Raw genomic sequence first — 10,984 nt, 5'->3', positions numbered from 1 at the left:
AGAGTGCTTTGTAAATAAAAATTATTATTATAACAAAATACATGGGAAATAAGAGAAGTCAAGGTGCTTATATGAATGTACTAATTTATTTAAGTGCCATTAAACTTAAAGATGCACTGTGTAGGATTTAGTGCCCCCATCATCAGCCACCATAGTTCTCCTACAGGACAAGAGCATTGGAAAAACCTATCATAATGTTTAAATTTAAATTTGGCCCTCCTGAATGTCTGGATCTTGAGTTATCACAGAAAAAAGGTGAGCACACAGCAGATGCTGGGATAGTAGCTGGTCTGCGATGAGCAAAACACAATAAAAATAAACGTGGATTTTTAATGTGAACCTGCTTTATTCAGTCTTTTTTTTTTTCTTACCAGATTTAATCACAAGCAGCATTTGGCATGAAGAGGAAGACACCTCTGCCAAAAATTCTGCTCCTGGTAAAAACCTGAACAATAAATAAGATGCCGCTAAATCCTAATAAATCTTACACACTGGACCTTGAAAGTGGCCATTTTGCCTAATGGCTTGTTTTTTTAAATTTTATTTTAGATTTATTTCGTTGATGACTCTCTTGTACATTTACCAAAGTAAAATGTTCATTGCCAGACTTCTATTCTTTTTGTATGGAAGTGCAGCATCTGAGCATGTCTCTCATCACTGCTGATATATATGAATATGAAAAGGATGTATCTGAATATAGCTTTTTAGGAGGTGATTTAGGATGGAAGTTGGCAGGGAACATGCACTGTACACGAACCAAACATTTACGGCAGGAATTCTTCTCTCAGAGATCTGTTATGAAGCTTATGACCTTCATCATTTCCTCCTGAATGTATTACATGTGCACTGTAGTTCTGGGGTTCATTGAAAGGCTGGACTACAGTCTTGTGAGGAAATTACAATTTTTGAGTCTTTAAAAGTTTGTCATGCAGTACCACATGATAAATGACATATTTCAGAAGCAGCATGAGAAAGTGCTCGACCGCCCTAATAGCTTTCCATTTGCAATATTATTTCCTCGATTTTAGTCTTCCACTTCTGTCTCAGTCCGGAGCGGTAACAGGGAGAAAAATATACTTTTTCATTCCCCCGTGAGTTTGGATGTACCTTTCCAAATTGCAAATAGCAGGCGAATGGAGGAGACTGAGACAGGAGGGACAGAGCACTGTGCTAATTTCTCTAATGCTCATATACAGCTGCACTGTACCTCTTTGGTCATTACAAATATCAATGAAAAAAATACATGAGCAATCCTAATACCCCTCCTGCTGCAGCAGATGTAATTTTCTTTGCCCTATTACATTTAGTAATGAAAAATCCACTTAGACAGCTCAACCTCTCTTTTAGGCCTCCATCAAAATGAGCAAATGGTTTCTCCTCAAGGCAAAAACATACCTCTTTTTGTGTGTGTGTGTGTGTGTGTGTGTGTGTGTGTGTGTGTGTGTGTGCGCGCACACTGAGGCTTGAGGATGTGAATCATTAAAGGAATAGAAAATTATGAGGAACTCGGACTTTGGTAACAATAAAGTACCTTCCTACTTTGTTTTGGCTCATCTGGATGGATGAAGGGGATGATTAATGTGGTTTGAAAAAAAAAAGAAGACAGGATCCATTTTGTGCTCGGAGCAAAGTTTTCAGGCATTTTAACTGAAAAAAAGTAAATATTGTACAGCCTAATTAAAATGGCAGTGCCACAACATATAGATTCACTGTTAAAGAAGACAACTAATTTTAATTATTAAGATAATTTCAGTGAACATCAATTGTACAGCCGCCCCATAAGCACATACATATAATAATAGGGTTGGCATGACAACCTTTGCTTTGCAAACTTGTGTTTCTAAGTAAATTACAGTTGACTTAATATATCAATTGAGAGACTGAACTTAGTAAATAGTGGAAGCTCTCTAAGACCCCTCTCACCCCTTAAAAAAAGGTGAAAAATGGTTTAGGCTGCCCCGGCACTTCGATTTGTCTTTAAACGCAGCTAAAGCCAAGTGCGACAGAGACTGCATAAGCAAATAGGGCCCAGAATTTGGTGCTATGCCCCTGGATATATACATACACACACACACACACACACACACACACAGCCAAACGCATGATACCTTATACACCTGTTGAATATATTTTAATAGTATAACGTAGAGTGCATCAGCTCTTCTTTGATGGGAAATGCATAAATAAAGCTGTTGGACAAAGTGTACAAGAGTAAGATATGAAAAGACTGTAATGATTTTAAAGATGTAATTTTGCTATTAATGAGAAACAATAATCTGCCTTTTGACCTACTGATAACTCAGGTGAATAATTGTTAACTAGACTTAATGGAAAAGCCTATTAAAGCACGGTGAGGCAACTTCGAAAGAGTGCAGACAGACGATTGACAGGCCTATAACACCGCTGGCCCCTGTCTACATCCGACTCTCATACTACCAAGCCATTACTACCATTTGAATTCGAGCAGGATGTACTTGAGCAGCAGGACTTAAAAGAAAAGAAAGCAAAGGTGCCCTATAAAGAGACGGATGGGAGATTTTGCTGTGACAAGGAAGAGAATAGATCGCCCCCCCCCCCCACTTGTCCTCTCTGTCTCCACAGAGATGAGGCTGCCTGACAAGCTGGCCATTAGGAAGGTAATTTGACAAGCTGTGCGGAGTGCTTTCTCCGCGCCCTTACAACTCTTGAACATCGTGAAGCCTTGTTCTGTAGCCCTAGTTAATACAAGAGAATATGCAGGCTGGAAAAGACTACAGACAATCTGGCACATGACAGCCAGCGTATCAAAGTGGTCAGGTCAACGCAGCTCTTTGAATTCAGACGAGTGTGTCCGTCAATCAGCCGTCAGCCGGCTGTTCTTGGTCCTCACGCTGTCACTGAATTCCTCTAATGTTTTATTCATGGAGGAGATTACTGCAGATGATCTTTTGGTCATCTGGTCATATTGTTAGGTGAAGGCATTGCGGTCATTTATCCCGTTAGGGTGTTAATTTATGTGGTACGTGCCCCTGTTTGTGTGTATGTGTGAGTTAATACCCTTAATTCAGGAGACAGGATATGAAATGAAAGGTCACCATCAGGAAACCATTGGGACAAGATGGAATTAAGGGGAAATGAGATCCACCAGAAGAGATTAGGAAGTATGTAGGTTAAAGAGTAAATGCTGGCTGTAAATGGGGAGCTTTTTCCATGCAAACAAAAAGTTGAATTCTTTGCCACAGACTGTTGAAAATAGTGAACGGGCAGTGAGGGTTGAATCTGACTCATAAACCGCTGTTGCACTGCATGTTCAAGGTGGGTAAAATTAACTCTTATACCACCTTCTGTATAAAAGGTACGATCACAGAATGGGGGGCTAGAGTTGTCTCGCATTTGAGCCGCCAGTGAAGGTAATAACAGCTCCAGATGTGTTAAAGGGACAGCAGGCAGGACGGGAACACGGGCAGGAAGCATAAGACATTTTAACATGTCATGCATGCGACCCACCACAGGAGATTTAAAAAGCAGCTAACGGTAGTGGCTAACTGAAAGAATAAAAACAGCAGCCAAAATTGTCTGCAAATCTGGAAAACAATAAGCTTCAAATAGCTTCTTACTCTCTGAGCAAAGGGCAATATTAGCTGTCATATAACAGGGATGGTTAATGAAAAAAAAGCCTTATTCCCACTGCATTAAAAAAAATGCAAAGATCCACTAACATTTAGCTTTTAGTTCAATGGGAAAGTGTACAATCGGCATTCACACCCAGGTCAAATGACTCTGCAGAAGTATCGCGTATTTATCACCAGCACTGTCGCTAATATCAGCTCCTTAACGTGCGTCTGTCTACTCCTAAGCAGTGCAAAAACATCACTCCAAATTAGTCTGCATCGAGTTATATAAGAGATATATAAAGAGAGGTAACCATGTAAAGTTCTCACAGACCTCTGTCCAGGACCTAAGACTACAAATGTTTTTTGCTGTAAAAATATTTATTTTTCCTGTAAAGTTGCACATCTATAGGGATTAACTCGCATCTGGAGCCAGCCTCAACTGGCCTTTAGAGGGACTGCGTTTTTTGGCACGTATGCATTGGCTTAATATTTCAGCCTCTGAGATTGCTGCTTGGTTTTGCTCTTGTCTGAGAAGATGTTTAAGTGCAATTTACGCATGTATAGGACAGGCAAGGAAATACAGGTTGAAGTGACAGAGCTGCCATCAGAATTCAAATGACACACTGCCTTAGGACTGTTTTACACGCACGCACGCACGCACGCACGCACGCACGCACGCACGCACGCATGCACGCACACACACACACACACACACACACACAAAAACTGAAAGGCTGTTTGGCAACTGCCTGTATTGTTGCCGTAGTGATTGGCATGCGGGAGAAAAGCCGCAGGTTGTCTTGGAAAATGAAAGGCAGTATTCACTGCTGAAGGCTGTAGGCATACACAACCCACCATCCAGCCTTTGCTCCTAATGTTATTGTATGGTTGTTCTGAGCTTTTATCTCCTCTCCACCCTCCAGTGTCTCTTTCCCTCACTCGTCCTTCTTCTGTCTCCTTTTACCGGCTCTTTTCTGGTTCCTTTGCTCTCTCTCAATTTAAAATGGATTTCTTTGTACATTTTCCGCAAATTTCATTGACAGGAAATAATGATAATAACAATGTATTTTCCCCCCTCTACATTGCTCTAATTATAGCAAAAAAAACCAAACCCTTATTTTAAATATTGTTATAGGCAGAACTGCATCATTTTTTTTAAAAAAAAACAACATGTTTTTTGGTATTACAATTACTCTTACTGTATTTGTTATTGTGTTTTCAATACTAAAAGATGCTGCCTGCACCTTAGCAAACTGAGCTTTCTGTCAAGGGCTTAAGTTTCATATCAACATTTGGAGGGTAGACAAATATGAAACTGGGGGGTTAGGGTTCTCTCCAGAGACATTTTCAATGCCAAACACAATTTTCTGCATTCTGGTGATTTATTGTACATCAGTTTTAGTTTTTTTCAGCATCAATTTATGGTGGAAATATGTATCAAAAGTCCTGTCATATTGCTGTCATGTTTTTATTGGGAGGAGGGGGGCACAAATGCACATTTAAAATATTGAAGGGGGACGTGTCCTCTGCATCTCCCCTGAAATCTTCACCTACCATGTAAGCAAAAAATAGAGTCAATTAATATAAAAATAACTGTAAACATACATTCACAAGGGGTTTGTTCTCATGTTACCATCTCCTGACATGTACTTTCTGACTAATAAAATGTATCACTCAGATGAAGCTTGGCTCAGATAAAGCACTTACAAAATGACATTGGTTGAGCTGATATGTGTACTTTAACAAACAGACTAACTGTCTCCTGTTTCATTCTCCTCTGTTAAAGGTATTTCAGTTTTTACCAAACTTAACTCCATTATCACATTTCTGCAGCATTAGTGGCAGATGCAGTGTTGCTTTTATACTAGAAGGTCAACTTGGCAAATACTGTGAACAATCAGGTGGTTTTGAACTCTCCATTTGGTCACTTAAGGCCCTCACTCAAGTCAAAAATATGTTCTAGTTATTGTTACTTCATATTAATGTTTGACCTTCACTGTGCAGAATGAAAAAATCTGTGCTTGTTTTGAGTGACACGGCTATTACATTTCATCATACCATCTGAATTTGTGTGTGTGGACCGTTGCTTGTGTACAATGAATTGGTTAAATAGACGTATCAAATATGTGGGGTCTCAACCAGGACTTCTGCTATAATGACAGTGACAGATTGTTGGTTAGAGATCTCCGGCTCAGCAAGAGCTCTGGGATGTCACGCCAATGTCCTATGACGGCTCTGCTGATAGTATTAGATGTTAACCCATAAGTTTCACATTATCTCATGGATTTCACAGGTAATTCTGAAAATTTCACATTGGTAAATGCAAAGGTTTCACTGGGAATTTACATGGGCTTCACACAAAAACACAATGAAGGTATTCCAAAACCACATGAACTCATGTGTTTTTGTAAGGGCACTAACACAGAGTAAAGACTGTAAGGGCATATCTTTGTTGTTCAAGGGGTCTTGTTGCTATGCCAAAATGTTTCTATGTTATGGTAAGAAATATAAAAAAGTGTGAGTAACTGCAGCCACCAATTTTAAGTGTTTTCCACAGTAGTCTCTATTGCTCTTTGTTACATCTATATATCTAAGTAACTGCAGCCACCAATTTTAAGTGTTTTCCACAGTAGTCTCTATTGCCCTTTGTTACATCTATATATCTATATATATATCTATATATATAGATATTCATTTACTGTAAGTAGTTATGCTCTCTCTCTCTCTCTCTCTCTCTCTCTCACACACGCACACACACACAAAGCTAAATAAGCTGTAGCGCTGAGAAGAAAAGCGGGGTTATGTCGCTACGGAGGCAAAAATTATATACAAATTATACAAACAATCAAAAATTACTCATTCATTTATGCACACTCACACACATGAGAAACAAGTCTTCGTCGTCTACGGGGACATTATCAAGTCTTATTAATGGAGCCGATCAGAAATGGTCCAGCTGGCTGCTAACTGTTGCTTGTCCATTAGAATGCATTATCACACTCTTGCAAATGTCTTGCCCTGTAACCATGTTTGTTTTCCTATTGACGCCAGTGCTGCCTAATTGTGTTTTATTGAGCTCCCCATAATGTTAAGATATTTAAATCTTGTGTCTAGTGGATGATTAATTCAATTTTAACATTAGGAAGAGTGGTTTAGGGTTTTTTTTTTTTTCTGTTTCAGTTTCCTTTAAAATCAACAGTTAACAAGGAGGATACACATGAATTTCTGTGGTTAATCGTTTCTGCTTTTTGGCTGTTTTTCTTAAGGTTTCAAGCCAGTGTTCAATCCCAGTTTTCACAAGTCTGGACACAAATTAAACATCACGCATCAGCACTGTAGTTAAATACTCTTTTGGGGCTGCAAACCTATGATTAGTTTTTGTAAACAGATGTAACTTTGCAGTCTCTTTGTGGCCCTGTTAATCTTCACTGCCTTCAAAAATCACCTCCCCATCTTCATGTTAAAACCTTCTGCTTTCAAGCTACTCAATTCAATCATGTATTGCTGAAGAAAACTGAGAAGCCTCTCACTCTGAATTTGATGAGCCTAAATACAACAGTGGATGAGGGGAAAAAGAGTGAAGATTAGGCAAAGGAGGAAATTATAAGGCGGTACGACAAGAATGGACAGAGGGGGAGAGGGTGCAGACAAAGCTGAGAGGAGACTGAGGAGGAGGGCGAAGGTGTTTTGTGGTCTTATTTGTACCATGAATATATTTATGTGATCATCTTTTCTCTCTCACTCTGTTTTTGATTGTAAAGCAATTTGAGCTGCAGTTCTTGTACAAAATGTGCAACTATATATAAGTGAAGGTGTTATAATGTGGCAAGAGCACGAAAGCAATGACTGAATACAGGTGCAAAAACGGCCACCAAAACGCATTTCCAATCTGAACATTCAAACCACTTGCCGAGGCAGTCTAGGACGCATTCGACCACACATATTTTGTAGTATAAACGCTAATGTGTCCTGATACCTCCCCAACAGGAACTACGTCATCAGCGGTTGGTAAGTGCACTTTTTGGTCTTTGAATTTTCTTTTCAGAAATATAAATAAAGTAAATAAATAAATGAACAAATAGGTCAAATAGGTATAACATTTTTTCTTTCCTGATTCCTGGGGTCATTAAGTAATACTACTACTACTACTACTACTACTACTACTACTACTACTACTACTACTCATAATAATAATAATAATAATAATAATAATAATAATAATAATAATAATAAACCAATTGTCTTTTTCTCCCATCAAAACAATAAAATAAAATACCAAGAAAATTATTTTCTGACACTGGAAGTTGCCCTTGGTAAAAACAAAATAAACAAACAAAAAAGATTTTTTTGTGCTGCTTTCTTTATTATAGACAGCTAACTATTTTGGCACCTTTGCATTGAACAATGTTTTTATTTTTATTTCTTAACCCAGGGCAACTTATGGTTTCAGAAAATATAACAAAAATAAATACATACATAAAAAGACTGTTTTTACATCTTTGATTTCTTGATATCTTATTGTATTTTTGAGACAAAGAAAAGTAAATGGCATTTCTATTCTGTATATTCCATTTCTGACCCCCAAAACTAAAATAGCTTGTTTTTCATTTCTGGATTTTTGAAATGAAAATTATATATATATTTTTTTGTTTTTGTTTTTCCATTCCTGCTTCTGGAAGGAAAATTCAAAGACCAAGTACACTGACCCTGGTGGTTGATTAGTGACAGCGTGTTAGTGTTCAGACACTTACCCGTTCCATGTAGAGTTGGATGACGTGTTGCATGACTATCCCTCGTTTTGCCTTATGGGTGGAAAAATGTTGAGCAACTAGCAAAAGTGTGGCTGTAATAACTGTCCACGGGGCAGTAACAAAATCCAAACACAAGTGATCAGCTGGAGATGCATGATAGACACAGGTGTGAACAGCCATTTGTCTTGGCTGTCCACTTGTGACTGATGAGGGAATGAGATGCAGGTGAAGAATGGGAAGTTAAAGGCCAAGCAGCAGAGCAGCAGAGCAGCAGAGCAAATGAGGAAAGAGGGAACAGGTGTGATGGGTGGGGCAGTTATGTCATTTGGGAAAGTGTGAGGGCATCTGATGGACAGAAAATGGCAATAAAGTTGCCTGTGAAATAGTGAATGTGGCTGGAAAGCTTATGGTTTTCCGATTTTTAACCAAGGAAATCTTGGTTATCTATTGTCATTGGTTATGTTTACATGTTAATATTCCACGATTATTCAGTATATGACAATAGCCTGAATTGTCATACCTTTACCTTTAGATATTATGAAAGACTTGGATATCAACAGATTTTTTTGGATATGTGCAAGTATCATAGCTCCGACCTTTTTAAGAAGATGGTTGAAGGAATGAAAGAGGGAGGCTGTGTTTACACGATCAAACAAGTGCAACATCAGAAGAAAACTTTTTTAAAAAATTATGCAAAAAAAGCAAAAGAAAAGGTGTCTCCAGCAGTTTCACTTTTCTATATTTTGAAGTGTTAAACAACACATTAGTGCTCATAACTCAGAGTATGTATGTCTGCTTGTAAACAGTAATATTTTTGGAATATTCATTTTTATTTACCAAAGCAGTCTTTTTCAGATTAAGTGTAAAAAGCAGATTATTTTGTGCACAGAAATTTACTCATTGTTAGACCACCATCTGGAAGAAATAGATGTTACAGCACAGCTGCTGATTAGTGTGCTCTGCTATGAAACAACAGAACAAGCCACATTTAATGCATCATTTACTGCAATAGAAAATCAATGAATATGTATTCTATTTTCAGAAGGCAGTGCCAACCTCTGTGATTGTTGCTCCGTCAGCTCAAAATTCTTGTTCTTATTCTCATGCAATTTATCATTATAGATCTTCAACTGCTTATTTATGTGTGTATGTACTCTGTATTCTTCATAGTTTTTACAAAAGAAGAAAAACAGCAGGGCAATCGAAGAGCACAGACCCCTACTGAGGCCAACTGGCCTCTCTCGCAAGGTTAATGAAAGTGAAAAATGATGAAGTGTATCCGCCCTGTGATTTAGATCCACTCCAAAATATAATGTATGCTACCTTGGCCCATGTACCCTTCCATCATGGTTTATGAAGTTTTTTTGTAAAGCCGCATACAAACAGAGCAACAAAACAATTAGAAAACATAACCTCATTGGTGGATGTAACAAATAATGTTTCTACAAGCATACTCATTACCTGATTGTTCAGGTCGCTCTCAGTGCAGCCCACATTTAGATGTGCAGCGAGCTGAGGACAATTCCTGATCCAATGAACTCTGCGCTGGCCCTTGAGACAGGCCTGATGCACAGTTTAGCTTACAGCTAAGATGCATCCCCTTTTCGCAAGAAGGTCCTAATGCATCCTCAAGGGCCCTCCACCTGCTCTCTGCTGTCTCTGTAACCATGGAGATCTGTCTTATTCAACAAACGATAGGATTAAATAAGTACACATTCAGGAGACCATGAACAACAGTAAAACATGTAAACACTTGTTGGATGCCTGAAACAGAAGGCATGAAATATAGGGACTACATGTGGCGCTTTGATATGCTTTTAAAACTCACATCCTTCCCCTCCTCCACTCTTAAAAAAAAAAAAAAGGGTTGGAGCCATCTTTTAGTAGCTGTTTGTAGAGGGACACTAAATGGGAACTGAATTGATGGAAAGATGGTCAGAAAAGCTGGTGGAGGGACATGAATGTAAAGCCTGAATAGAATCAAAAAATTAAACAGCACTTGATATTCTTCGGGCCCCTGAGACCATTAGGGGAGCGGCATGCTCTCTAAATTAAAGTAATGAGGAGTTTGGTACCCAGCTAGCTACATGAAATAAGGACAGAGGGAAGGAGGGGAGTGAAGGATCAGACAGAATGATTCTCTGAAGGAGAGGGAGAGACAGCAAAATTCACCAGATTTCAAACACAAATATCTAATTGCCTCTATAGGTTCAGGAACGGTCCTCTGATGAGTTTGTGTGCAGAATACATTTGAAACACTCAGGTTTTCAAAGGCGCGGAGGAGTAAGCGGACCAGGGAGAGGTGGGAGTGGGGTGTCAATGAAAAGAGAAAGAAGGAAGCGAGAGATTGAAAGAGAGAGAGAGAGAGGAAAATGTGAATCACACACGGCTGCTCTGATCCCAGCATGTGTTCATCTCTGTCCCAGCCAGACCCCCTGCCTGGCCTCCAGGGAATTCATCTGTGTGTGTGTGTGTGTGTGTGTGTGTGTGTGTGTGTGTGTGTGTGACTGACAGAGAAAGAGCGTGCATTGGTCAGCGAGCGTATGCACGTCAGTGCATGTGTAGCCTGTGTGTGCATGGTGTCTGTGTGAGCGCTCCCAGCAGGGGTGAAAGCACATGGGATGAAGGGCACATGTGGCT

The sequence above is a fragment of the Plectropomus leopardus genome, chromosome 6 (assembly GCF_008729295.1).
Source record: "Plectropomus leopardus isolate mb chromosome 6, YSFRI_Pleo_2.0, whole genome shotgun sequence".
In the NCBI taxonomy this organism is placed as follows: domain Eukaryota; kingdom Metazoa; phylum Chordata; class Actinopteri; order Perciformes; family Serranidae; genus Plectropomus; species Plectropomus leopardus.
This window is presented reverse-complemented; position numbering follows the sequence as displayed.